Here is a 27,824-nt window from a genome sequence, read left to right as displayed (position 1 = left end):
TTTGGACTGATACAGCAGAGCTCTAAAATCAAATTCTGCTCCTGTGAGCAGAATTCAGCTGGGAAAACAGGGCACCAGGATGCAGTCAGGTCCTTTAAGAAGATTACTCAGCTTTTGAAGTGTTTGTATTGACTAAAAGAAAATCTGTGTTCCATTTCTCTTGTTCCCCCCAAAAAAATTTTAATAGCATAGGAACCTCTTAACCTCATTTTATGGTGAACTGTACACTGAGGAAAGATTGAGTTTAGAACCATGAAATCAAAAGTAAATGTTTCCTGGAAAGCTGGCAATACAAAAATGGACTCTAAGGTTTAATTCTTGCTGGCTTTCAGCTACGTTTCCAGGGTCTGGATAGACAATATGAGACAAAATCCCCAACATGTTGCTGTCATTCCCTGAATATTGCAACAGGGCTCTTGTGTCTACATTGGCCTGAGCTTCAGATCTTGGGTTCACCTTTTAAAATTCAGCCTGCTTGGAAGTAACAGTGATACCCTGCTTTGCTGGATATGCTTTTGCAGGCAGCACTAATTCCAGTCCACTAATTCCAATTACCAAGAGAAGGAACAGAGCAGTCTCTGCAGGAAAACAAATAACCTATCACTTTCTCTTGATCATCTCACACTTAGCTATTCCCAGCCATTAGTTTAAGGACTCTAATTAAATTCTTCATGAAACTCCTAATTATATACCCCATGTGCAAATAGCTGTTTGTGCTGTGTTGCCAGAGGACCTCAGAGCTGACAATGCCTCCAGCAAACTCCAGCTTCTGGGAATTCTGGGAGCATCAGCTCCAGTTCCCTTTCTTAGTGTTGACAATAAACAGCAAATTACCTATTTTGGCTTCTCAGGCCTCCATGAAATTGTGATCTTTGGAAGAATATAACCTCAATACTTAGAGCTCACAGAGGAGAGGTGGGCAACAGGAAGGCAGCCAAGAGCACCTCTCTGAGGATCTGCAGCAAGGGAGCGTGTTGCCCAGAAAGCAGAATATAGGAGCAGGACATTGCAGAGATTTTTATTTCGGGACTGATTCTCATGTAAATATGGATAACAAGGAAGCTTGGGTCCTAAAAACTTCTTCTGCCCATGGATCATGATGGTGAATGCTGGGACACTGCCCTTAAGCACTTGGCAAGGAGTTCCAAAATGAGAGCATGGGACTGACATTTCTAGAGCTGGTGACCTGAAGAAAGGCTACCTGTGGTAGCAGAAAGTGGACTGAGCACAACTTGGTATTAGAAGGAAGACACATTATTAGAAACTGGGTTTGAAGGAGACCAGTGGCAGAGCTGTGAGTTTGGAGAAGCCTGTGTACACTCACAAAGTGTACAAACTGAAAAGTTCTTTCACCTGGTGGAATATTTTCTGCATCCCCAAGGATGGAATATTTTCTGCATCCCCAAGGTTTTGCAGCTTACTAAAATTTTGGTCTTCAATGCCCTCTGGCTGTCAAACAAGACAGAAGACATTTGAGCCAACCAGTCTTTCCAAAGACCTTAAATCTCCTGGACTCAATCTTCTCTGGTGTGCTATGGTGTTGGCCCAAAGCACTTTCCAGTCTCTTAGAAAATGTCACCTCACCTGCTGACTGAACTGTGAAACCAGCACTTTCTACTCAGCAACTTAAACCATCTCACTTTCTTCTCATTTGAGTGAGCTTGCAGTAAACATATTTAACTCTCCTTCTCCTAAATGTCACTTCCAAATCCTCTCTGCTGTCACGCTCAAGCAGTTTGGTGATAATTTTGTGACTTCCCATGGAGAAAGGGAAGGGTGTCTGAACGCTGTGCAATGAAAGCTCTAATTTTTTCTAGCAGGTACGAAACATGCTGTGGTTTTCATTTAACCCTGTATGAATAATGGATTCAAGGGAAAGTTTAGAAAATGGAAAGAACAGAGGTTGCCACGCTCTGGCTTCATGTTGGGGCCATCTGGTTCCTGCCATTAATACGAAATGCTGTTGCTGGTAACAAAAGCACAGAGTGTGTGTGGGGGTGGGACTGCAAAGCCTCTTGAGTGCCTGGTGTCAGTGATTTGTTTGGCAACATGCGTTGGGCAGGTGGCAGAAGTGAGGATTGTGTCTCACGTAGGCAGGTAACCCAAACAAGCTCCTTTCACCCCTGCTGGCACCAGCCCAGCCAGCTGGGGAAGGTGCACTTGCACCCTCACCTCCTTTGGATGCTCTGGCAGTGTGAAAGAGCCATAAAACTCATGGATGTGACCATGGGACATACCCACGTTGTGGGCTGGCTTTTCCTGGTGCTGTGGAGCTTCTGCAGAGCCAACACCAGGAACAGCCTCCCCTTCTGAGGCTGAAGCAGATGTGCTGGGGCTGCCGGAGCTGACACCCCAGACCTTGTACAGACCAAAAATCTTTGCTGGTTCTTGAGCCACAGCTGAGCTCGGGTGCCCACACCTGTGCCAAAACACATCCAGGTTTGCATCTGCTTGTCTTGTGCTGTTTCATGCAGTGGTGCTTGCTGCTCCTTGAATCACGTTCAGCAACTCTGGACACTCCCTTCTTCCCTGTGTGCAGGTAGTGACTGCCCTGGGCATTGCTGGCTGCCCATTCCCCACTGCAGAATTTTCTTGATGTTGAAAGGAAAGAAAGAACTTGGTCTCTTCTCATTGTTGCCTAGAAAAAGCTCATCCTAAAAAAAAATAAAAAAATGAGAGTGAAAAAATATAATGCCACTCTCGTTTCTCTTTACTTTTTTTTTTTCTTTCTTTTTCTTTTAAGATTTAGAAACAGGAGGTTCTTTCAATACATTTAGCTCTTAACTGGTGCCTGCCAGTTACATCTCTCCTAAGCTGGCTGTCATTTTCCAAAACAAAAGCTTTTACCTGTCTTCCTATGGCTTTTCCCTGTTATGGTCAATAACAAATGCAATTGTAGAAAAGATTTCTCACCTTCCACACTGTGTTTGTTTTACATTTCCATATAGGTTCATGCAAATACATGCACTCTGAATCCCCCTAATGAAGCTCTTACCTGCATCTCTGGATTTTAAATCTTACAGCTACCATGCAATTTGTAGCTGATTGTTATATTATAAGCCCCAAATCCCAGGGTATTCACTCTAATGTCATAAACATACCTATACTTTAGGTCATCAAGAGAAAAGCTACCAGCTTGTCACCCAACAACAACATTTTTATTCTGCAGCATTTCCCATCTGTTAATCTCTGCTGTGAACTGGCTGCTATGATAAACAAACTGTGCTTTTTCTTGGGCCTGGCTTTATCTGCACCTCCCAGGGGATTTGAAGGGAAGATCACACAGAGGCACTCAGGGGCAATGGAGAGAAGAGGTTCCTCCTGGGCTGGGATCCCTGAGCTGCCTAACAGCTATAAAATTCCTGAAGTTTCCAGTAATATCCAAAGGGGTGGCTGTTGCCCAGAGCTGACTACCACAGCTTGAAAACACTTCACCAGAAAGCTTTGCCAGCATCTGCTTAATTTTGGGGCTTTGTTGGATGCAAGCACATCTCTGATTTATGTCTGGTGGAAAACACTTTACTGCCAGTGCTGTGTGAGGGGACGAGCCATGTTGGACCCCATCTCTTGTGGGACAGGAGCCCCCAACACCCAGCCCAGCCCGTGCCCAGTGCAATTCTTGCTGTCCAAATGGTTCTCATTGCTCAGGGCCAGGCAGACAGCACGGCTCCAGACTGCAAATCTCCTCCAGGAGTCAAGCTCCCAGCCTGGTGAACATGGAATCTGTCAAGACTGGAGGATGTGAGACCTCCAGGCCATTATTAGCTGATAGGAAGCTTGTAAAGGACTCTATAAATCAGCCCCTGATAAATAATTTCACGAGTAAGGCTGTGGTGGTGCAGAGTGTTTGAAAGCCCCTGTAATGCCCTGCCAGGGGGATTAAATGCTATCACTGTGTGTCAGGTATTTTACAGTGGGCTGGGAGGGGTGTGTGTGGTTCTTGTTTGTTTGTTTGGTGAGGATATAGTGTGAGAACTGGGAGAGCCAGGGAGATCCTACGCATGCACATGTAAGGGGGAGCAGCTTCTGGAGGACAGGGGCTGATTGATGCTGCAGGTCAAACCTGCAGAAAGTGAGCTGGGCATGTGCTAATATCTATTTTGTATATTCTCTTTTGTCCAAAGCTTGCAGGCTTTGATCTCTGACACATGAATGCCTCACATCTGAAAGTGTTCAAGGCCAGGTTGGATGGGGCTTGGAGTAACCTGGTCTGGTGGAAGGTGTCCCTGCCCATGGCAGAGGGTTGGAAAAAAATAGTCTTGAAGGTCCTTTCCAATCCAAACAATCCTATGATTCTAAGTTGTACTCCTGCTCTGACACATCTCTCCTGACTCTCTGGTTGTGCTGTTTTGCTGTGCAGCCTCCAAGGCAGTAAGTTACTGCCTTCCAGAAAAGTCTTCAAAACAGAGTGAATCATTTTCATACGACGGGTGTTTTGTTTCCATGGTTATTAGAGCCAGGTTCGCTTACATCCATCCTTCCTTGGCACAAAACATTTCTGTTGTCTTTTCAACTTGTGTATTTGTCTGGGCTCCTGCTACTGCTCCAAGATAAGAAATGTTTTCAAAGGAAAATATAAACAAGAGGTATGAAGTTCCCAGTTTAGAAACTAAGAGGGGTATAAAATCAACACGGTGTTCTTCAGAAAATGAGTTGGAAGGTTTGAGTCAGGCATAGTCCAGCTCATCATCTGAAGCTGTTGTCCCTGGCAATGGATAAATCTCTGCCCCCATTGAAAATGCCAGTTTGATTTGTTGGTTTGAAACAAATGCCCAGCTCCTCGGAAGAAGACTCAGTCTCCAAAGCAGAAGTGGCAGATTCTGGTCTACAGCTGGTGCAGAGGAGTGAGAGGGAATCAAGGAGAAGGCTATTTCTCTTGTTTCATAAAGCCATTGCTGATTATACAGCTCTGCTTGGGCCTGTTCCAGGTCTGTTGAAGTAAATGGAAAATCTTCCCTTGACACAAACAGGAGCTGGCCCCAGCTCCAGGGATTAAATAGTGTACAGGTGGATCTGCACAGGGGAACAAATCATGATCCTGCTGAGCCAGTCCCTGATGAGTTTATTTTATATTCTTGTCATTTGCTGGCCTTATGTGTTTCATGTGTTCCCTTGTGCTGTTTGGCTTGTGGTCACCTACAGTGGTCACAGTGGGCCTTGTCCAGCTCAGGTTGGTGCTGAGCTCTGGGGGCACCAGCTGCAACACCCATGGGGACGTGTGTGAGCCCTGCTCCAGAAATGGAGGGGGCAACCCCACAGTTCAGCATAACATGCCAGCTTCTGGACGAGGTGATGCCTTTGTGTGTTACAGAAGGTCCTGGTTGGTAACAACCCCTTGTCTGTGAGCAGCTTTCTCTGAGACACGGAGGCCTGGCACCAGAGAGGGATCTTAGCTGGGCCTGGCAGCTCACCTGGTGTAGCACCTGGGAGGCTCTGCATAAATAGTAAATATTGAAGGGAGATGACACAGATATAGAGGAATATAGCTGGGAAATGGCTTCTGTGAATGGAGCTGTAAAAGCAGTAGATCCAATTAGAGAAAATAGCTTTAAGTGCTTCTTGCTTTTCCCATGGGAAGGCTGTTCTGCAGGTTTTTCTTCCTTCCTGCTTCTCCCTGTTTTCTTGCCCTTTATAGTCTTTACTTTTTCTCCTTCAGTTCCTTTTCCTTGACCCATTACAACCAGCAGAGCCAAGGTGAATCTTTCATTGCTCATATTTCACTTTCAGGTCTGAGGCTGGTGGCCAAACACACTCCTGAGATTGGGAAAGCCATCCTGAGGGCTCTGCCTCAGAGCATGTGGGGACTTCAGGAACACAGGAGGCATTTCCACAAGTTTCCAGCCTTCTAGGAGGAGCCCCAGGTCATCTGTCTGTTCTCAGCAATCTGCATGACCTGCTATGCCACACACTGAGCAATCAACAGCTCTGCACACGCAGTTGGTGCATGGGAGGAATCTCCTTGGAGAGATGTAAACACTGGTGAGACGGGTTAGGAAACATCTGTGAGGCAACTAAGGGTGGTTACAGAGGTACCTCATGAAGCAAACCTCATTGCAGACATAGAAGAACATCATCAGAAGGTGTGAAGGACCTACCACAAGTCCTGGAAATCTCCGGTGGTTGGTTCTCCAGAAAGAACTCCTGGAGCATCTGGTGGCACCGGGAAAGGCAAGCGCCCTTGCCTGGACAGCAAGGGGTCATGAGAAGAGAAAAAACCCCATCAGGATGTTATATTAAAAGCACATCTGTGCACAGTCTGGAATGGTAAATACATTTTCAGGCTCCCCTCATAAAGCTGCAGTGTTTAAAAGTGCTGATAAAGTGCATTCCAGCGTCCTTGAAGTACTGCAGTGAGCCACACACACCACACAGTGTTTATCCGGGATCGGCCAGCGCCGCGCGCAGCGGCCGGAGATGGATGAATGGGCTGTATGTGTGCAGGACAGGGATTCATGGGTTGTCACCAGAAAATGGGGTTCAGCTGGATTGTCCTGGCCCTAGAGACCCTGGGGCACTGCATTTCACTGTGCCCAGAACAGGCTGGGAAGCTGCTGGCACAGCAGGAAGGGATCAAGCTCTCAGCATCCCTCACCACTGCCCCATTTGTGTGGGACATAATAGGTCTGTATGCAGCCCATAACTACATACCTTGTATGTACATAACATACATTGCCCCGCTTTTTAAGAGAGGAGTTCACAAATTCTGGGGCTGGTGCTGTTCTCTCTCCTGTGCCAGGTTTTTCTTGTAGCTTCATTATCACTCGTCCTGCCACTGAATTCCTCTTAGGCTGCCCTTTCTATTCTGCCCTCTCCTTGTGCACTCATGAGCCTTGGATGGGGTGTTGCTGCTTTCAGAGGAGCTGTTTTCTCTCCCCTGGCTCACAACGGAGCATCCATTCTTCCCACCATATAAGAAGACTATTTAGACTCCTTATTTAGCTCCTCAGAATAAGAGGGTCCTTTGAGAATGGTTTGGAATTGAAGTTTCAAAGCTCTGTTTGCAGCACAAAGCAGGAGGTGAAGACGGATGGTTTGGAAAGCAGCTGCAGAGTTGGGCCAACACCTTTCTGAGGCTTGGCTGCACTCTGGCTTTAGTGGAAACTGTGATCTATTACAAACTTCAACAATTTGCAATACAAGTTTTGGGCAAGGGCTGCTAAAGAGTTTATCATGTAAGACAATATTTCGGAATTGAAATGCCTTGGACCATGCAGTGTTGTGAAGCATTTCTTGCTCCTATTTGGGCTTTGACTTCCTAATTAAGCATCTTTACAATAAATTGGTTAAAAATGACTGGATCTGGAGGGAAAGAAAGCAACAGAGCTTGGGGAGCAGCTGCATTGTGATTGTGTAGGAGAGAGGGAGAGGAGAAAGTTCCAGTCTAGAGGGGCAGCAGGAGGGATGGCTGAGGCTGGAGAGGAGGAAAGCTGCAGGGGAAATGGTGTAATGTCTTGGTCCTGACTGAGCAGTCGTGTGGGAAGGAGTGACAGAGGTGGTGAAGGTGGAATTGGGAGACAAGCAGAAGCCATAAAGAGACATTTCAGACACAGAAGACAGCCGGGACACAGCAGTTTCTTGTGACATAAGCTGCAAAAATGGCAGGCAAAACATTGAACGTCAGCATGATTATGATGCCCAGTTTCCCAAGTCTGATGTAAGTGGATACAGCTCCCCAGGAACTTGTAACTCCTCATGTCTTGCACCTCTGGAGCACACTTTCCTGGCTGCTGACATCTGTCATGCCACCTCACGCTCGCGGTGCCACCCCGCCACCTGCCCAAATTCACTCACACTTCTGCTCCTATGAAATGTATGAATCATAACTTCCACGCCACGGCTCTCTGCAAGATGGTGTTTCCAGAAATAGCATCCTGCGAGCCAAGAGACGTGAGATTGCCCGTATGGTGGTGGAGGCCCAAAGAGAGGGAGCGCTGAGGGAGTGTAAGGAAAACAAACCACCCAACGGCGCGGCGGGAGGAAGGGAAGCACCGTGAAGGATCCAGCCCTTCACTGGGATGGGTCTTAGTTTGAAAGTTAAGACTATCGGAGTCCCAGTGCGTGATGAGGTTTGGAAATGGGTCCTCTATTGGTGAAATATTCTTTGCGCTACAGAAATAGATTCGCTAACATTTGAAACCAGGCTAATGAAGGAGAAGTGTTCCAGCTGAAACACTGTGCGGTATTTTAATGTCACCTCAGAGAATCACAGAGTGGTTTGGGCTGGAAGGGAACCTCCAGATCATCCAGTTCCAACTCCCCTGCCATGGGCAGGGACCTTCCACTAGACCAAGTTGTTCCAAGCTCTGTCCAACCTGCCCTTGAGCACTTCAGGGAGGGGCATCCAGAGCTTCTCTGGGCAACCTGTGCCAGGGCCTCAGCACCTTCACAGTGAAACCTGCAGCATTTCCTAATACAAATCCCTTTTTTCCTGGTGTTGGTTTCACATTAGACTTTCCAGTAAGTACAATATTGCTTTAACCAACTCTCACCCAATCAGATGTTTTATAAATGCATTTGTTATTGGAAATTCTGTGAGGAGCATCTTCTGAGGTGTGGAATAGCCATTGCAACTGTGCAGCTCATATTTTTTTCTAATGCTTTGACTTCTTCCTCACCCACATGCTGTTGTTTATGCTCCCTGGCCAAATCCTCTAACATGTGGTAAACTATTTCCATACGAATTCATCTTAGCCAAGTCCTAATGCAAATTCTTATTTTTGCTAAATCAGTCTCACAGGTGCCCATTAGAAGCAGAACTATGTTTATATGAATATTATCATGTATTAAAAAGGCCAGGGCCTTAGAGTAAATTTTGAGCTGAAGCTAAATCACAGTAGATTACCCATCTAACCAGCTGCAATGAGTGTTTTGCTTAAAAATGGTTCCAGAGATACTGTTTTTGTGTTGCTTTGTCATGAGGACAAAAGATGCATTTTCACTGCATAAAGGAAATGTTATTTGGAGAAGTCATTCTGCTTTTCATAGGGTAAATACTTTGTAGGCTCTCTCATTTCAGTGGTTATATCCACTTTTCTAAGCAGGTCTTCACCTGATGCATTTCAGGAACACAGATGGATATCATTGTGCCCTATTTACTGACAAAATTTGCTCTTCTCCTGACATATAAATGCTGGTTTGGTATAGTACCACCAGGGATGGATTTAGCACATCAAATGCACCTGCCAAAGCAGTGAGGGGGGAAAAAAAGAGGTAGGAAAAATGGAAAAGAGGTACGAAAGGCAATATTATTTTTCTTTTAATAGCTGCTATTTAATTCTGCTCACTCCCCTCTACTTTCTTTTCTGCAGGCTTTAAAGCTGTTTTGTCTGAAATCAGCCAGTGAAAGCTCCACATTTGCCAGATGTTCAGCTGAGTAAAACCCTCAGTGAAGATTTTTGGAAGGTCACTTCCTGGAGAACCGGCCTTTCCCCTGCCATCCAAATCGAGGTCTGGACTTGCTGAATCTTTTGATCAAACACTACCTGCAGTTTCTCTAAGTCAGTATTTATTCCTGTGTAGGACAAGGAGCTGGACTTCAAATGAACCTCGGGGATCCCTCCCCAGCTCAGGATATTCTGTGAGTGATGCACAGAGGAATGGAAGAACTGACCAGTCAGGGAGGCAGTGCCATTAGAAGTTGCTCTCACTTAATCCCTGCCAGATATTAATTAGTAGGCTGCCATCACGTTCATTTCATAAAATGGATTAGTAATAAACCGTGTGAGAGTCTCTTTAGAGAAGGTTTGTGGTCAGACAGAAATGCCGGGAATTTCCGCAGCGTTTGCAAGTCTTTAGGAACAATGGGGAAGCAGGAGAAAAGGCCGATAAAAACTCTCCTGGCTGTCGCAATCGCTATCGGGGATGTTTCAGCTGGCAGGGAAGCCGGGTGGTCCGAAGAAACTGGGTAGGAAGCTCTGCTGGGAGTTCCTCTCCTGCACGAAGCATGGAGGTTTGGTTTTTGCGGGTTTTGGTGTGACATTAATTTATTTTTCTTTTTTCCAGTGAGGTTGACCAAAGCCAGAATCACAGGATCACAGTACCTTAGAATGGTTTGAATTGGAAAGAACCTTAAAGATGACCTAGTTCCACCCCCCTCCCATGGCAGCTGGCATTTAGTGTTAGCTCCATCCCAGTACTCTGTCAGACACAGCTCTGACCATCTGACTTAAAAGGACCTGGAAAACAGACTGGAAATGCCCAGGAGGAAATAGCTGCCCTGCAGCACTGCAGATGCCAAAGCAAAGTGTTAGCCCTACACGTGACAAAACCTGCTGCTCCCATGCCCCAAACGAAGGTGGGGAGAACATGCAAATTGTGTCCTCATCGAACACTTAGAAATAAAAATACAACAACTTTGAAACTGCAGGAGACTCTTCCAGATTAGTCATCCTGCAGCAGCTTTGCTCCCAAAAACCGAATGCCCGTGCTAGGCAGAGGGCCATCCTCCTAACTGGTATCAATCAGAAACAGCTCCATTCATTTGGATGGACCACATTTAGCCCATCTGGACATTAATTTGTCTTCCTGACAAGACTGGAACGCTCACTTTGACGTGCTCAGGAGCTGAGGCTGCCAGCAGTTGTTTCTTTCCTTGGCAAACCTCTCCGGTGCTAACACAAGCACTTTTTTCCCCTTACAGCATGCACAGGCACCACAGAAGGGCTCAGTTGCTGGCTGTAATGATCTCATGTATTTTTGGAGCTCAGCCTTTTACGAGGGTGGTGCCTGGGGTGCAGACAGATGGGCTCTGCCCACCTCTCCTCTGGATGCTTGAGGGATCTCCCAGGTCTTTCCCTGCAGTGTAATTTTGAATCGTGTCTCTTTTATTTGTCTTTTTCACTCATTACCTGCTGTTCACCCTGGGGCTCCTCGGGGCTTTCTTGTTATAAATTTGATTTGGAAGTAGAAATTGGAAATAGAAATCAGTGGTTCTGCGATTACAACAAGGAGGGAATGTGTCCCAAAGGCTAGGTGGATGTGGTTTGACTCAGGCTCTTGATACAGAGCTGGAAATTGAAACCATTCTCTGTTGATGTCCCTTTGGATGTCTACAAGAAAAAGACTACCTGGCCCTTTTCCTGGAGGTGAGGCTCATCAGGGAAGCAGCACATGTGCTGATGTCTGGAAAAAGAAGCAGGCATTGCTAGCAAGGTGAGAGAGTATTTTTATTGAGAAAATTTAAAGAAATATGGTTCTGTTCAATGGCCGTATCTTAAATTGAAGGGAGAAAAGTTTTCTGTGTAATGAGATTGAGGCTGATATTAAAGATAACCTTAAATGTGGCCTGGAAGTGAATCAAATCCTTTGCCTCAGTTGTGAGTAAGGCAGTGAAGTGAAGATTTAAGGCAAAACCAGGTAGGGGAGTGATAATGAGGCTGTGGGTGCCAAAATTACCACAGTCATGAGAGGAGCCAATTTCAGACTTGAGTGCACTTAGGCTGGTGGCAAGGGGACAGAAACAAGACAGAAAATCTCCAACTCAGAGCATGGAAAATGCACATTGAGGAGCAATGGTGGCTCTTCAGGGCATCAAACTGGGGAAGTGGATGATGACTGAAGGTACAGGAAAGGCAGGTCTGTGTATAAGGAGAGATGGAAGCCCATCGCTGTGACCCCAATTACATGGATAGAAATGAAAAATAAAGCATGAAGTTAAATAGAAAATTGGAAAGAATGCAGCCTGAGTTTAGCAAAGACAGGTTGTTATGTATAAACCTGATATCTTTGATAAAATAATGGATTTTTCTAGATGTAGATTAGATCTATGGCATTTCCTAGCTGGATTCAGTGAAGTGAATATAGTGCCTTGTGAAAAACAGCAAGGTGAGCTGACAGGGGAAGAATAATACAAGAACTGGAGGTGAGGGGATATAAAAATGTCTAAAAGGAAGAACCAGTGGATTTTACTAAAAGATGAATATTTGGGGGGAACGGGAAGAAATTGCTGGGGAAGTCCCTCAAGAGCTGGCCTTGAAATGAGGTCTAATTTGTTGTCAGTGAGCTGACAACAGACAGCTGGGACAGCACGAGTTGTCCCTGACACAAAGTCCTGGAGTATCTTCTGGGGAGCAGTGGGTGACTTTGTAGAGGGAAGGAAGAGTGCTGGGATGGGACAGCATGGCTGCAGAATCATGGGAGTTCCCAGTAAGAGGGCCCAGTTCCCTTGTTTGGATAGAAACAGGAAAAGAGATGCCTGTGGGTATTAATACAGTCCAGAAATATTAGGGAGTCTGGTGTGAAAAAGAGGTGGCTGGAGCTCATAAGGGCAGAGAGCAATGGGATGAGCTGGTTTGCTTGGCATGGAGCTGATTTCAGACTGAGTGCATGGTGGGAAACAAAGGCAGGGACAGAAAGGGAAGATGGTGTTAATAAAGGATAAGTGTCCACCTCATCCACAGTAACTTGTCCCTTACTAGTTCAGATGGGACAACCACAACTGGGGCAATGCAGGGGATCCTTTGGCCCAGATGGTCTTCAGGAACAAAAAGTAGCTGGAAAAAGGAAGGAAACAAACTAAACCTGACCTGCAGCAAGCCTAAATGTTAGTCACAATTTTTAATGTAAGGATTGCAAACTGGTGTGGTAGAACATTGTGGAGGCTGTGGGGTGTCCATCACTTGGGCTTCTTGGGTCTGTTTTCACCATGCCAGGTGTAAACACCCTTGGAGAACTGAAACTGTTGTCTGACAGAGCAGAACACTAGGCTGGGGTGGGGTGGACTTTTCCATGGGGTTTTGTCATGGAACTTGCCCCAGCAATGGGGGCACTTTTTTTTTGGAAGGAATGGGTGCATCCTTTTGAGCTGTTGCTTTCAGCAGCTGTACTGCCAGAGTTGGCTGTAGATGCCAATAAGGCTATCTGAATAGTTTCAATTTTTGTGCACCTCTTGGGAGCCTTGGGCTATAGGAATTCATCTCTGTCCTCTAGTAAGAGCCTTCTGAGGGCTTTTCCCAGGATCCAGGCCAACAAGGCAATGGATTCATCCGCCAGCTCCGGTTCTGTCGTAGAGGCTTTCTTACATCAAAGGTATTTCTTCCAGGAGTTCTTCCTTTCCTGAGATGAATAGAATAAATTAAAGGGGAATTTTTAAAGAGCCTTTCAAAAAAAAAACCCTTTGTGGTTTTTTATTTGTTGTTGTATTGTTTTCTAATTCTTTTTAAATAAAAGTCCTTGATGCAGCCGAAAAATAATACATGATCTGGGCACACTGGGGAAAACTAATCCCATGGCTCTTGTTCTTGTCAGGAAGCCTGGATTGGTGGTTCCTGCCAGTGCTTTCAGGCACTCTCAGAGCGCATATTTTCTTCCCTGGTTTAACAGTATTACTTAACACATATGTGACACTTTTCATCTTAAAGGATGCTGGGGCACTTCACCACCTACATACAGCCCTGCCAAAGAGGCAGAAAATAGCAGGCACACTTGAGAGAACATCTTGTGGTCCCACAGATCCTGACTGAGATCCCTCTGGTGCAGTGCACTCTCTAGGTGCAGTGTCACCTATTAAGAACAGAAGGCTGATGCAGGAAATGCTGTGTTATAATAAAATGGAAACTTATAAACCTTGCAGGTGGTCACTATTGAGCATTATCATGACCAAATAAAGTTTTGAAAAGTATGATGATTATTATAGTTATTAAAGAAGATGTATGGTGGTGACGTTCCCTTTAGCCTGTGAGAGGTGAGGTCTCAGCTTAATGCTTGTGGGCTCTGAGCTCCTTGAAGTATCCTCCTTTCTTATTGCTCATAATTAAATCCACACCTGAGCACGCTCTGTAATTTACTGCAGTAGCCTCTTCTCTCCCCCTTAGATATTCCTGTGAAATACCTTTGCCACCAAAGGCAGAACTTCTTTAATCTTTCTTCCTTCTTCATTAAATTCACAGCTTTGGTAATTTGCAGATATTGTGGAATCTGGCCCTGTTTTCCACCCTGCAGACTTGCAAGGCAACAACATCATTTAAGCGCCATATGGTTCTCAACAAAGTCAGGTTTCAGATCCAACCTAAACAGTTTAATATTATCAAAAGCCCGAGCTGGCTGCAGCAATAACAACCCCTGCTTCCTCTCCCTGCATTGTGTAACCAGAGGAAGAAAGCTCTCAAACCCAGCAAGCTGCTGTGATCTTGAACAGGGGCTGCAGGGCTGGGGAAAAGCCTTTGTAGCACCTTCATTATGATCATAGGACGAGTGCCCACCTGGACCACAAAGGAAGTGCAAACCCAGGTCTGGTTTCAATTAGGATGCCTTAAAAACACAGACCAGGTTTAGTTCCTATTGTTGCCATTTACAATTAATTTATTTGATGTTTGGGTTTTAATGAGAGAATGTTACATGCCTCCAAGCTGCAGAACACACAGTTGTCTCTATTATAGTTTAATGTATATTTGGCTTTTTCTCTTTTAGGGGCTGGGATCCCAGTTCCCACCGAATTTAATGCAGGTAAATATTTTCTGTCAGAGTTAATGTATGTGGCATGAGGAGGGGAGGACAGGCTGGGTGGGGACAGGGGAGCTGGGCTGAGTGTTCATTCCTCAAGCTGCTCTCGTGGTAGAGTGTTTGGAAAAAACTGAGTCTTCCACTTCCTCACTTAATAGACTAAGAGGTCTCTGTAGATGATGAGTAATGCTGCGTGGAGCAGATGCCAAAATGGAACAGGAGCTCTGAGATGGCTTTTGTTGCAGTACCTTGCAGCAATCAGAAATGATTTCCCTCCTTGTGCTGTGATGCTATCAGCTGGCTGAGGACCCTGCAGCGAGTCACAGCAATCCCAAACGGTTACAGACATCTGCACTGCATCGGGGGGGGGGGGCAGCAGTCACTGTGCTGTGCTCACACCCCTCCTGACCCACGTGGAAATAGGCACCCTGAGGGCTCTGGCTGCTCCTCAGCCTTCTGGGGCTTGTCTGGCCATGGAGCAGCGTCCAGCTTACGTCCAGCCTCTGGGTATGAGATACAGCCTGGAACAGGGATGGGAGAGACATTTATGCCTGTTAGGTAACAAACCTAAGAAAACTTTTCAATTTACCTGTTGGGAGCTTCTACTATTTATAGGAGAGAAAGAAGAAAGTATAAGTGGTGGTTTGATGTAAAAAGAAAAAGCCATTTAAAGATTAATTAGCATTTTAAAGAGCCACAGGGGCTTTTTAGGAGAAAGCTATATGGAGCTACCAAATGAAGAGATTTATGCAGAAGCAATGATCTACAAGTGTTTTCTTGGAGCTTAAAGGAGGGTGAACATGCTGTTAGAGATATTAGAAATGGGGTGTCTGTTAGTTATCTGGGACAAAATAAATCACCTCTGTAACATGATGCTTCTTGTGAAGTGACAAAAGCACCCAGATGTGGCCTTTCCTACCAAGCTGCAATGTAGGATTTGCTGGAGAGAGGTCAGATACAGCTCCCTAGCAAGGAAAGGATTATCCCAGCAGATTATAAGCAGGTCAATTAACAAAACAGTCCTTTCCTACAAGGGGCTGACCCGACGTAGCAGGACAGGTACTGCAGATGAGGATGCAGGGGATGCTTGTATTCTACATTGTCTTTACTGGAGTACGTGGATTGAATAAGGGGTTTGTGATCTCAGCATTTGCATATTGATATTGGGAAGAGCTCCCTGAGGAAATGGTGGAGAGCTTTTGCACAGGGAGCTTTCAGGGAAGATGTGAAATCAAAAAGGATTGTGAGTTGACAGTCTGGGAAAAGTCAACTCATTCATAACAAAAGGCAGAACTCAGCCTCTGGGACACAGAAGGCAATCAGGGGGAAAAAAACCCCTCAATTTTTGCTTGGTGTGCCTGTTTGTTTAGTTTCTACTGTGGAAAAAGGAATATTGAATGTTACTTTACATGCAGTAAATTAGGTGTGGTCTTTTGATAAAATCATATTATGCCTTGCTGAAATCTTCATTCTGCCAACAATAAGCCTGGTTGGATTATATCAGGAATAAGTCGCTAACACATGATTTACCAGCAATGTTTTTGCTAGGTGCAGCTATTTGGCTGGAAAGCAGAAGGGCCCTTGTACCCTGAAAACAACCACCTTCCTGTAACCCCAGCTGAACAGATCTGCTGCTGATGTGGAACAGCACCACTGAAGCCTTCAGAAATGTAGTATTGGATGATTAAAAAGAGTTGTTTTCCACACCAGGTTTTGCCTCCCCCTCTGACTTTGGCATCCTAGAAAGGCAGGCAGAGGGAATGATGTTTAAGCACTTGGGGCTGTTTGTGGTGTTTTCACTGCAGAGTCCAGTTGAGCCCAAGGACAGTCCCACTAAGTGCTTTGATTCCAAACCAGCAGAGGTGAATTCATGGCAGGCCAAATACCACATCTCATCTGGGTAAAGTGTCCATTAAAGTGAGCAGGAACAGAGCCAGCAAAGTGGCTGAAAGCTGAACAAAGCGCTCCACCCAATGTGCCTCACGCCCATGGAAGCAGCAGCCAGAGGGGCTGAGGGGATGGTGGTTGTCACCAGATGCCCCATGCGTGGCCTCAGTGGGAAAGAAATGAACATTTTGTGCTTCCCTGCTCTTGCAAGGAGCCCTGTGGCCATGCAGGAGGCTGTGAGCAGAAATGTCTCAAGGTCCCACGACCATGGATCCACGTGACCAGGACACCCTTGTTCCTTCCAATTTCAGCCATGTTTGCACTTCGACACTGGCTATGTCTTTGTGGGTTTGCTGTCCTGTAACACAAAAAGATTCTCTGGGATTTTTACATTTCTTCCCTGGAAGGGTGGCCAAGCATTGGGACAGGTTGCCTGGGGAAGGGGGGAATTGCTGTCTCTGTCTCACACAAGCTGTAGATGTGGTGCTGAGGTTGGTTTGGGGATGGTTTAGTGGCAAATCTGGCAGTGTTGGTTAATGGTTGGACTCAATGGTCTGATCTTTTCCAACCTGAATGATTCTGTAATTTTAAAGGCGGGATTTTTTTGTTGTTTTTTTTTCTGCTGGTGTGAGTTATCTGAATCTGGTTGAGAATTTGAGCTCCAGATAAACAATTATCAATAAAAGCTGCTGCTCATTGATGAATTGCCTGGGAATCCTGTGCCTTTGGAGGATGTGTTCCTTTCTTCTTTGGGGAGAAAGGGCTGGTTGGTTACTGAACTGCTCTTGCAGTCCCACCTCATCCATCTAAACCCTGCACCTGCTGTATTTGAGCAAGACAGGGCTTGCAGTTTCTCCAAATGCTCAGAAATTAGGAATGACAGATGAGGTTGTCATTTGAACCTTTCCATTCCTTTGTGGAAATGTACAATTTTATCAATTTTTGCCATGGCTAAATAAGCTGGTTTGGTCCCCAGCTCATTCACAGATTTGACTAAATCAGCTTCCCTCAGATTTTCTCCCTAAAACCACCATGGCGTAAAGCCAATGACCTTCACCAGGAATTGCAGGGTGAGAAGTTAAAACACAGAAAATCTGCCCCTCTGGAAAGACTCATTTATGGAGAATTGCAGGTCTCCCACCCCAATAAAAGCTTTTCAGCCACCTGGTGTAGACGTAATGAGATTAGAGCTCGTGAACACGGCGTCGTCTCGCTGACCCTCCTGACGTTTCGCGGCTCCATCAGTGTTTGCAGTGTGGTGAGCACTTTCTGGTTGACAGCAGCAGTGGCAGATGGTGTTTGTTTAATTCAGCTTGTTCCCAGCACGGTGTGGGAGGCTCTTTGCTGTCCAGGTGGAGCCAGGCACAGTGGGATCTGGGACATCCTGCAAGGCTGCGACCACGGGACGCTCCCGGCACCATCGGGACATTGGTGGGGAGGGAGAGCTGCAGCCCCCTATGCTTTAACCTCTCTTATGCTGAGTCTTCTCTACTTTAAAAGTGTAATTCAAGCTTTGCTCTGATAGAACAATTAGACTCAGGCATGCAAAGCTTTTTGGAGAGGCTTTTTGGAGGGTGAAGTCTGGTCCAACAAAGGGATGGGATGAAGGGGGGGCAGCTGGGGCTTGTGAAAGGTGGTGGGGATGCTCAGGGGGGTCAGTGGCTTGCAGAAGTGGCTGCCATTGTGAAGGACCTGTTCTCACCTGGATTTTAACTTTTAAATCTGTTATAAAATACTCAGTCATTGATTATTTTTAAAAGCCCTGGCAATCCCAAGGCAAGTGGACTGTTCTGTGTCATTGGCCCTGGCACAGCCATGGCGTGGTGGGTCACCACTTGGAGAAGACATCCTCCCTATAAATGCACAGGGGAGAGTGGCAGGAGGAGAAAGGCTGTGTGTTTGTGGATCTGTTAGTGTGTGCGGTGTGTGAGGGTGGCTGTGAGAGAGGGGCAGTGCCAGAAGAGGAAATGTGACCCTGTTCTTCATCCTTCCTGATTGCAGCTATGATTTCCGTTAATGGGAATCTAGGATGTTTCATTGCATGGTTTGTTTAATCTAAATTTCACATTCAACTCCCCTGCAGACAGGTTGAATGAGTGGTTTGTTTTTCCTATTTCACCCCACATGGTGCTGGAGACTCTCTCAGAGATAAACAGGGGCTGCTCTCCTGCCTGAGTGGGTCTCAACTGGAAGGGCCCCAGGAGATGTGGATGGGAACAGCAGCTCTCTTCCATCTTCTAACATCCTTCAGTACATGTTTCACCCCCTGCAGCATCCATCAGGGCCACCAGGGATGCCACCTGTGCCCAGCTTGGCTGTCCCTTCCCTGGACACAGAGGAAAACCTGGAGGGTGTGGGGCCAGGTTCCTGAAGGATGAATAAGGGCATGAAGGAATGTTATGGAAGGGGATAAAATTCAGCCTAAGCACACTAAAATGAATCCTGTAGGAGGCAAAGCTGAACTGGGACTGGCTGTTCTGTGTGCTGGTGACAGAAAAACCAGAGTGGGGTGTGACTTTCCACGTAGCCCAAAAACTATGCAGAAAGTGATTCTGTCCCAGCAGAAAATCTTCTGGGGCTTGTAACATGAAGAAATCTCCTTTGGGTAAGCACAGCTTGATCGAAATCTCTGCTTCAGACACGCCAGCTACTCTCTAAACATGCAGTGTAATGGCTTTTGTACTTGTAGATTTCTCTTCCCCAGTTTGGACTGGGATCACATGTTGCAGTACCCAAAATTAGAGCTAGAATGAGGAGCCTTGCATATTCATTTCTTGCTGAAATCAGGCTCCATTGAGGCTCCTTAGCATTTTACTGATAAATCTCCTTTGCCAGCAGAACTAGGCATGGGGCCTAATCATGCCCTTATTAAACTCACTGGAAGTTCTGATATGGATTTCAATGGCACCAGCAGTTTTCCCAAAGGGACACCAATTTTTTTTTCTTTTTTTTTTCCCTCTACAGCTCGGTCTTGCAGCTGATTTCTGCTGAGTTTTGCTGATTTTCTTCACAGGACCAGGAGCCCTTGCAATGGGCAAATAAACATAAATGGTTCCCAGAAATGGACCTAGATAAAGGGTCATTTCAGTTAGAAATTTAGTTTAAAATTTACTTGGAAATTCCCACATCTGGAATTACTTTTACAGTAAAAAGACTGGGATCAGGAAGTGTTAGATCCCAGCAAATTCCAGTTTGATTGCTAGCAGGTGCAAATGCAAATGAGGAAAGCATCATACCTGCACTTTGGATTTTGCCTTCCCAAATCTTCCAAGAAAAACTCCTCATTAGATTTTTTTTTTTATCCCATAGAAGAAAATTAGAAAATTACTGACTTTCAAGTTGGTTTCCTTGCTTCCTTTCAAAATGAAAGCATCACTTGGAAACATGTGCGCCTGCAAGTCTGCTTGGAAGCAGGGCTGCCCCCTCTAACCCAGCTCATTTTTTTTAATTCCTTGAAGGTGCCAAAAGACCCCCCAAGAGCTTTTGATCTTTGAAGCTGTTTTATTACTCCCCAAAAAATTATAAGCACAAGAAAAAATATTTATTTAAAGACGGGAAAACAGTGAACTCCTGGGTGAGACAGATAAATTAAAAGCTGGAAAACTAATCTCCAACCTGGCCTGTGAGTTCTGGCAAGCTGAATGTCCTCGTCCTGCTGGTCAATGTGTACATCCAGAGAAACCCTCCCTGTCCCAAAGTGGTTTTTTTTGCCCAAACTTCCCTAGGTTTGGAGCTGGCCAAGCAAGGAGGCTCTGAATGCTTCTGATGAATCCAGTCTTAGTGATTAAAAGGATAAGATCTGTCAGAAACTGGAACACAGGGAAATCTTGGGAGAGGGGTGTGAAGGAGATCTGTGAAGTCATGCAGGGTGTGGAGTACAGCAAGGCAACAAAAGCCTCCTTAATGCCCATCAGTGTCCAGGAGGTTGTTAGGAGGGTGCAAAACCTCAAGGAAGTATTTCTTTACAGGGTGGATCAGAAAAGGATCGTGCTGCATCCTGCAGCTGTAGAAGCCAAAGATTTTTAAAGGGTGTACAGTAGATAGACACGTTTACCGGTGACAGAACCACCTGTGACCATCAGGTGAAAACAGGGATTTGGGAGATGGCCATCAGGTGCAAACAGGGATTTGGGAGACGGCCACCTGCTCAGCAGCAGACAGATCTACAGTGCAAGACCCTGGGAAAGGCCCTTTGTCCATCCCTCATTTCTTACAGGCATCCCCAACACGTCCTCACTTCCCATGGGATTCCTCATCCTCCCTCCACAGGGACAAATAAGCATCTCTGTGAGTTTGTCCTCCTGCCCTAGTTTGATGTCACTCTTTGAAGTACCGCCAATGGCAGAACTCCTCCTGAACCCTCTCTGTGTCATTGCACAAAAAAGCCCCCTCTCTGCCAGGGGAGGCCCATGGTATTTCATCTTGCTCGAGGCAACAGATGAGAGAGTTTCCTCTTTTATGGTTTAGCTCAGATGTAGAGCCCACAGTGTTCCCTGGCAGATTATTAAAGCATTAACCATGCTCATTTAATGGCATTGAGATGCAGATAAGATGTAATGTATCATGTATTGTATTCCCCTCTCAGTGTGGCTGAGCGTGTTTTTTAATGTCAAGGGCAGGTGTTTTTGTGTGATACCTACTTAGTGGTATTTATGGTGATATTTGTTCCAGGGCTGCACTTAATATCGTGTCCTCTGTTTCGTTACACTCGGAGGTTAAACTGCATGTCTGGCACATCGTTTATTCAATTATTAAAACATCTTAATGAAGGTTAACAGCGCAGTGCAGCGCGGCAGCGCAGAGCCGACAGCGTAAATCTGCCAGGCGCGGCGCTGGGAAGGGTGGCTGCACGGCATCTCCCCAGTGCAGATGGGGCAGATTAAAAGTGCAAGCACAACACTGCCAGAAACAGCTCTGAACACAATCCTTCTGGGAGCCAGAGCTGCAAAGATGAAAAAAAAGAGCTATAACGGGTGTCCCTGCTTTCAGCTGCCAGGAGCACCGAGGTAAATGGGACATTTTGGCTTTCCGTCTCTCTTGCTGATCTTGGGTGAACTTTTCTGAGCTTTGAAAGACCAGCTCCAGTGCAGTATGTCCCAGAAGAGGTCTGGTTAGGTTCTCCAGAGCTTTAGGGGGATGCTGGGGCTCTGCTCTGCCAAGGGGAACCATTTCGGGGACTGCAGACAGAGAAATTGCCTCTGTGGAGCCTCTGAGTCTGGGCTGATCCCAGCACAGACTGTGTGATGGCACTGGGCTAGTGCTAACCACCAGCCCAGGTATGATGCTGTGCCCATGGTGCAGCTCAGGGCTGCAGAAATGGTGTCCTAGTCTCTTATGCACCCTAGGAAAAGGCTCCCTAAAACCCAGGAAAGCCCTGGGCTGCAGTCTTGCTCCAGCAGCTACTGGGATAGTGTTCAAATTTTTTTGTTCCTTTAGAAAATATGAGTTGAAGCCTAGGAAAATGTTAGAGGACTTTGTTGTCATTTTACACAGTATTGTTAAGGAATAAGTTAAATTTCCAAATAAGTCTGGGGTCAGTAAAAATTCTGTAGCTGTCTCTGAGTTATCCACAGCTGATCTGCCGCCTAAGCCTGATCTCGGGCTAAAGGGCTTGATGGATTAGTTCTACTTCATCAGAGAAAGGATGATATTTGTGACTCACACCAAATATCCATGGCCATCCCAAAATGCTTAAATGACACCTTACTCCCCCATCCTTGGTGAGAGCCATTGGGTTCACGTGCAGAAAGCAAAGAGCTGTGCATTGAGCTCAGCAATTTGTTGATGTGTTTACCAACTGCAGCCACATTTGTTGCCCAGTGGTACAAGGCTTAATTGAATTGTTGCCTTGTTAATTTTTTAATCAACTCATTATAATCTTTTAATGACTTTGGAGCAGTAGAGGTTTTCCAGACCAGGATATGCCGATAACCCGGGGCTTTGGGAGCCAGTTTGAACGATCTTCAGTAAATGAAGTCATTCTACTGTACACTGTAGTTTGCAGAGAGATGGTTGTTTAAGAATTTACAGATGTCTTAGACATGAAAGCCAAAATCAGCAGCAAAGGTATTTCCTGTCTTCTTCCAGAGTTGTTCCTGTGCCCTTTGCTCATTCCATTATATTTAATTATTTCATTCATTTCTCTTGAGATGAAATGATTTGTCCCAGAGTTCAAGTGCTCATGATGTGCTCATGCAGTTCAATAACCATTCACTGATACACTTCATGGCCCTGCAAACATTACCTGCCAGTCCTCTGGTGGCCCTGCTGACATCACCACTCCCCTCCCCAGAGGCAATTAATCACTCACTGCCTCATTCTCCCCACTTCATTCACACCCGGCAGTGGCAAAGCCCAAAAAATGGTCACAAGAAGAGAAAACACTCCTGAGCATGATGTTGGTATGGCTGGGAGGACACTGCTGTGCTTATTCCTTCCCTGCACATCTGCAGGTCAGTGGCTTTCCAATGAATATGTCACAGCTCAGACTGATGAAGAGGAAGACAGAGTTTTCCCCAGAAGTTGCTCATCTTTCACTCTGCTCAGTCAGGTTTGGGAAACCATAAAATAGACCTTTCAAGCATATAAAGATCACCAGGGTAGAACATTTACCAGGATTTAATGGGGAAGTAACATGAGTGTCGTTGATGCAAAGGAAAGCTCTCCATCACCCCAGTTTAAGTCCCAAAGGCAATTCTCTGTGACACTTCAAACATATAAACAGTGTAGTGAGAATAAATATAATATACGGGCTTTGCCAATGCAAATGAAAAGCAATTATCCCAAATCGCAGTCTTAATTTATAAGCAGTCAGTATAATTTGAAAAACTGAAATCTGATGTTGCTAAATCAAATTCCTGTAATTCCACTGGGCATTAAGCACATAATAAGATTACACTGTGCACTGAGCATGTCCTTGTTAAATCTGCTGGCTACTGCATTTTTATTGCTCTCCTGGGGGTTTATTGAGTTTACACTTCCAGTAAAAGGTAATGTTTTCACAGTGTCTTTGGTGTGTTGGCCACACAAGTCTGTCTGCAGCAGGCAGAATTCTTAAGCCATATAATTTGCTTACATCCCTTAGTGGCTCAATTGGAAAAATAAAAAGGCTATTAAAAGACACCATGCAGTTGTATATAACCAAATTAAAAATAATAATAATGAATCTGCTGTACTGTAATCAGTAAGGAAAGGAAGCCATGCATAATGGTGAAGGTCTAGCTGTGAGACAGCTGAACTGATGAGCTCTCCTGCTTAGGCTTGGTTCTGAATGCCTAAATAGTGGTGCTAATATGATATCTGCAATTTATATACAAAAGTGACCTTGAGACTAGCTGCTCTCCAAACAAGCAGGCAGAATGGGATTTCCTTGCAACAGGCTGTCTGTATTCTTGGGAAACGGAGGAGAAGGCAGGGGATGAAGGGAGGACATCAGGTAATGTGGATATTGGCCAGTGGAAGTCCCTGCCAGCAGCATGGCATTTCCTAAGGAAGACACTGAGATGAAATGTGCCATTTTAGAAGGAGGCAAAAAGCTAAGAATAAACAAATTCCCTCCTAACAAACAATGCAAGGCAAAATGAATGCAACAGAGACACCAAAGGGATTTGCACATCTGTGAACACTTAGCATGGACATCCTTGCAGCACCACCTCAGTGTCTCCCTGCAGATGTGCTCTCCTGGTGTTTGATTCCCTCCTGCTGTCTCAGAAGAGCTGGTTTAAACTTTTAGGTGTAAAAGTCTTCTTGAACATGCTTATCATTAATCAGGATAATGCTGGATAAGCTTGATAGATGCATTAATTTACATTTTAAATCATTGCTGTTGTGTCTGGGACAATTCCAGGGTCAAACTGTGGGCTCAGATCTCTCCTAAGAAGTAACACTGTTTTACTCACTGGGATCTTACAGGGTTGTGTACTCATCCTGTAATATTTAAATCTCAGTGCTTTTGAAGGGTCATCCTTTGTTCTCCTGGTTAGCTCACCTTCCAGAACACTTTCACAGTCAAGGTTCCAAGAACACCTTGCTTTTACAGATGAATTTTGTCAGAAAAGAACAGACCAAGTGCACATTCCTCTCTGGGACTGAAGATAATTCTGCTAAGCAGGATTTGTGATGGCAGCATGAAAACAGTGCACCCTGTGACCACTTACAGAGCCCAAACTTCTGCTTAGGACCAGGTCTGAACTGGAAGACAGACTTTTGTAGAATCACAGAATCATGGAATGGTTTGGGTGGAAAGGGATTTTCAGGACTGTCTCTTTCCAACCTCCTTACCCTGGGCATAGACACCTTCCACTAGATCAGGTTGCTCCAAGCCCAATCCAACCTGGTCTGGGACACTTCCATGCCAGACATTTCTCTGGCATGCTCCTGCACTTTCCAGCAGCTGACTCTAGAGAAGGAGGGAAAAAAAAAAGAAAAAAAAGAGATGATTATTTATATAGGATTCCTGATCTGTAGACAAAGCTTCCTGGACTGACTTTTTCCTTCATCACTCCTTGTTTTCTGCAGATACAGCATTACAGAGCCAAGCACATGAGAGGTCAGAGTCTCACCTCTGGGGTGTCCTGCTGCTTGTGTGGAAAAAGTGATGGAGGGTCACTCATCGTGCAGTGAGTGCTGCAGCTCTCTGCAGGGACTCATTTTGCTCCAGTTTTAATGATTTGCAACCTTGAGGGGTTTCATATGTCTAAACCCTCATGTCCTCTAGCCAGTCACCAGCTATTCGTGAAATCTGAATGTCAAGGCCAAAGTTTGTGTCAAACCTGCCTGGGCAATTCTGGAGGTTTCTGTTTGAAATGGTTTCTCAGGGGTAGATACACCAAGACTTTGACTGAATTCTTCCATTATTTCAGATTTATTGCTGGCAGTGGACAAGTTCCTTTGGGAAAGCCTTAACATGAGATGACAGTAATTCACCAGAAGTTTGGCATGGTTTTACCCTAGGGAACTCTAAACCAGCAAGCCTTCCCATGACATAAATATCACAGAGGTCACAGAGCAATTAGGATTAGGGTTACAAATGTGTTTATCAGTGTCAGGACAATTATGTCTTCTAGCTTTGTTAGATGGGCATCTTGAGACACCTACTTTGGAAAACTTACTGGGAAAAGGAAAAGCTTGAATCACAAACCTCACCAGTGCTGTGTGTGCCATGCAGGTTGCCCCTTAAATGTTGAAAACATACTGAAATGTTAAAATGTTGAATATATAGTGGCACTGCCAGGAAGGACTGGAACTGGATTTTCACTCTTTTTATTTTTTCCACCACAAAGACCAGGAGGAAGTGAGAAGAAACTCAACACACACAAAAGGAGGTGCACCTTCCCATGTAAGGCCAGTGCCTGTGGGAGAGCCACAGTGCCTCGACCAGCTGTGGATACAGGTGCCACAAAATTGATGAGGGCTCCAGCAAACACTAAAGAAGGGAAGAGAGATGCACAGAAACCACATCTGTCTTGGGAAACCCTTGTGCTAAAAAGAGCTGGAAGCTGGAGAAATATCAGTAACTGCTTCCCAGAGGCAGACTCTTCCACAGCCATCTCCTCTCGAGTTAGGCTGATCTGTGTTCTGATGGCTATGGCCATGCTTGTTTGTTGTGCTACAGCCTTCTACATTTGCACTTTGGGAGCATAAAACTGCCCTTGTTGTGCCCTCCCTTCCTCCCCTTCCCCCTGACATGCTGCATCTGCTGTGTGGGACTGGAACCATGCAAACCTCTGGCCTTGTGCATGGCACATCTCGCATCAGGAAAGCAGGAGCGAGGTGTGTGCTCAGAGACCACAGCCAGAAAATGATCCTGGAGGAAAGGCACTTGTAATTTATGACCTCAGCTCATCACATTAGCAATAACTCACTTTATTCCTGCTCAGGGGTGGTGCTTTTCCTCTGAAAGGATGAGATGTAGCTTTTCACGAGGACCACACTTGTGTCTCTTTTCCAGAGAGGAAAGATGAGGATTTTGTATGTTTTTCATGCTGTAATCAATTTATTGCTTTATGGGATTCAGAGTTCCCCAGGAAAGTGTCATGGATTGTGTCATGGTGCACACTACTTGCATGGAGACCTTTGATTCAGCTGGCAGACATTAAAAGAAGACAAAATAAGTTTAGCCAAAATGCTCAGTGATGACTGCATGTGTGCAGCTGCAAGAAGAGCAGTGGTAATTGAGCCAAGAGTGGGAATTATTGGCAGCAGGGTCTGCATTCATGTGTGATTTATATTTTTTTCCTGATTTATAATTTCTTTACCAGCTGTGCAAGGTCCCTGCTATGTCCCTACCTAACTGCTGCCCACCCTGCTGCCTTCCCAGGGCTCCTCAGATCCACAGCTGAGCATGACCTGCTCTTGACATTGGCTTCCACTGCCTGAGAGTCAGGGAGGTGCTCTTGAGTTTCTTCCAGCCATAAACATTTGGGGTGATGTAGTGGAGTAAGAACTTCCCCTATATACCTTACCCCAAGTCTGGAGGAGCTGGAAACAGACTGGGAGCTCAGGAACTGGGGCTGGAGCCACAGAAACCAGAGCCACCAAGGAAAAGCTGTTTCAAGCTTCAATCCAGCTTGTACAACCCAGCCAGTAAATTCCCATCTCAAGCCTTGTCAAAATTGTCCTGACAAGACAGATTTTGTCCTCAATGTATGTATTCTTCCTCCTCTCATCATCAGTGGGGCTGGGAGCTTATTGACAGCATTAGTGTCCATCACATGCTGGTTTAACACCTCCTTCACCTTCTGCTGCTGGGTGCAGGGTGCAGGCTGCAGTTTGTGCTCAGGGCAGCTGGCGTGGAAAAGGTTAAAGCTGTTGAGGACACAGTTCTTTGCAGCTTAAGTCATTTTTACAAAACCCTCAAGAGCCAACTGGTGGGCAGAGGGAGAGGAAACATTCATATAAATACATCTCTGGCTTAATGGATGCTGCAGTCTCCTCTCCACTTGCTGAGGTAACTTGACATAATTCCAGGAGCATACTGAGCTGGAGAAGCAGATCCTTGAGTATTCCTAGTCTTAAAGTGGCTTTTCCTGTGTTTCTATAAGCAACTTAATGAGTGAGGTAATGTTCAGCTCCAGCCAGGACTGATGGGCCATGCTTGGTCCCATATTTTGGGTGCCCAGTGGGTGCAGGAGTCAGAAATATTGCCACAGGATGGAGACAGACGAGTCCCAGCAGTGCTGGTAGCTGCTCCCACTGGCTTGCAGAGCCTTCATTTGTAGGATAAAAGGGAGAAAAAGAAGGATGTTTTCTCTGGCTTGTTAAAACACAGGGTTTCTGCTGGGCAAAGATGTCAGAACTCCTGGCCTTAGAGCAGTGGGGAGGTCAATGGAGCACAGCAAACTGGAAGTTTGAGACAAAGTACCTGCTTGTAATGAGCAGCTTTTCCAAAGAGTCGTTCTGCAGACTGGCTGGAGTCTGCACACAATCCTCCCCCATCCCTGCACAGGCCACAGGGCTCTGCTGGGGCTGCTCAGAGTTCTGAAGTTACACAGAATTAT

General features: G+C 45.6%; 1 long non-coding RNA gene across 1 annotated transcript; it reads left to right on the top strand.

Moving 5' to 3' along the window:
• Positions 1–14,108: 14,108 nt before the first annotated feature.
• LOC119702226 lies at positions 14,109–16,445 on the top strand. Its single transcript, XR_005257286.1, has 3 exons — positions 14,109–14,226; positions 14,407–14,442; positions 15,988–16,445. It is a non-coding gene; the product is annotated as an uncharacterized LOC119702226 (long non-coding RNA).
• Positions 16,446–27,824: the final 11,379 nt, after the last annotated feature.

The sequence above is a fragment of the Motacilla alba genome, chromosome 5 (assembly GCF_015832195.1).
Source record: "Motacilla alba alba isolate MOTALB_02 chromosome 5, Motacilla_alba_V1.0_pri, whole genome shotgun sequence".
Taxonomy (NCBI): domain Eukaryota; kingdom Metazoa; phylum Chordata; class Aves; order Passeriformes; family Motacillidae; genus Motacilla; species Motacilla alba.
Note: the sequence above shows the minus strand (reverse complement) of the source record. Positions and strands in the feature narration are given on the sequence as shown.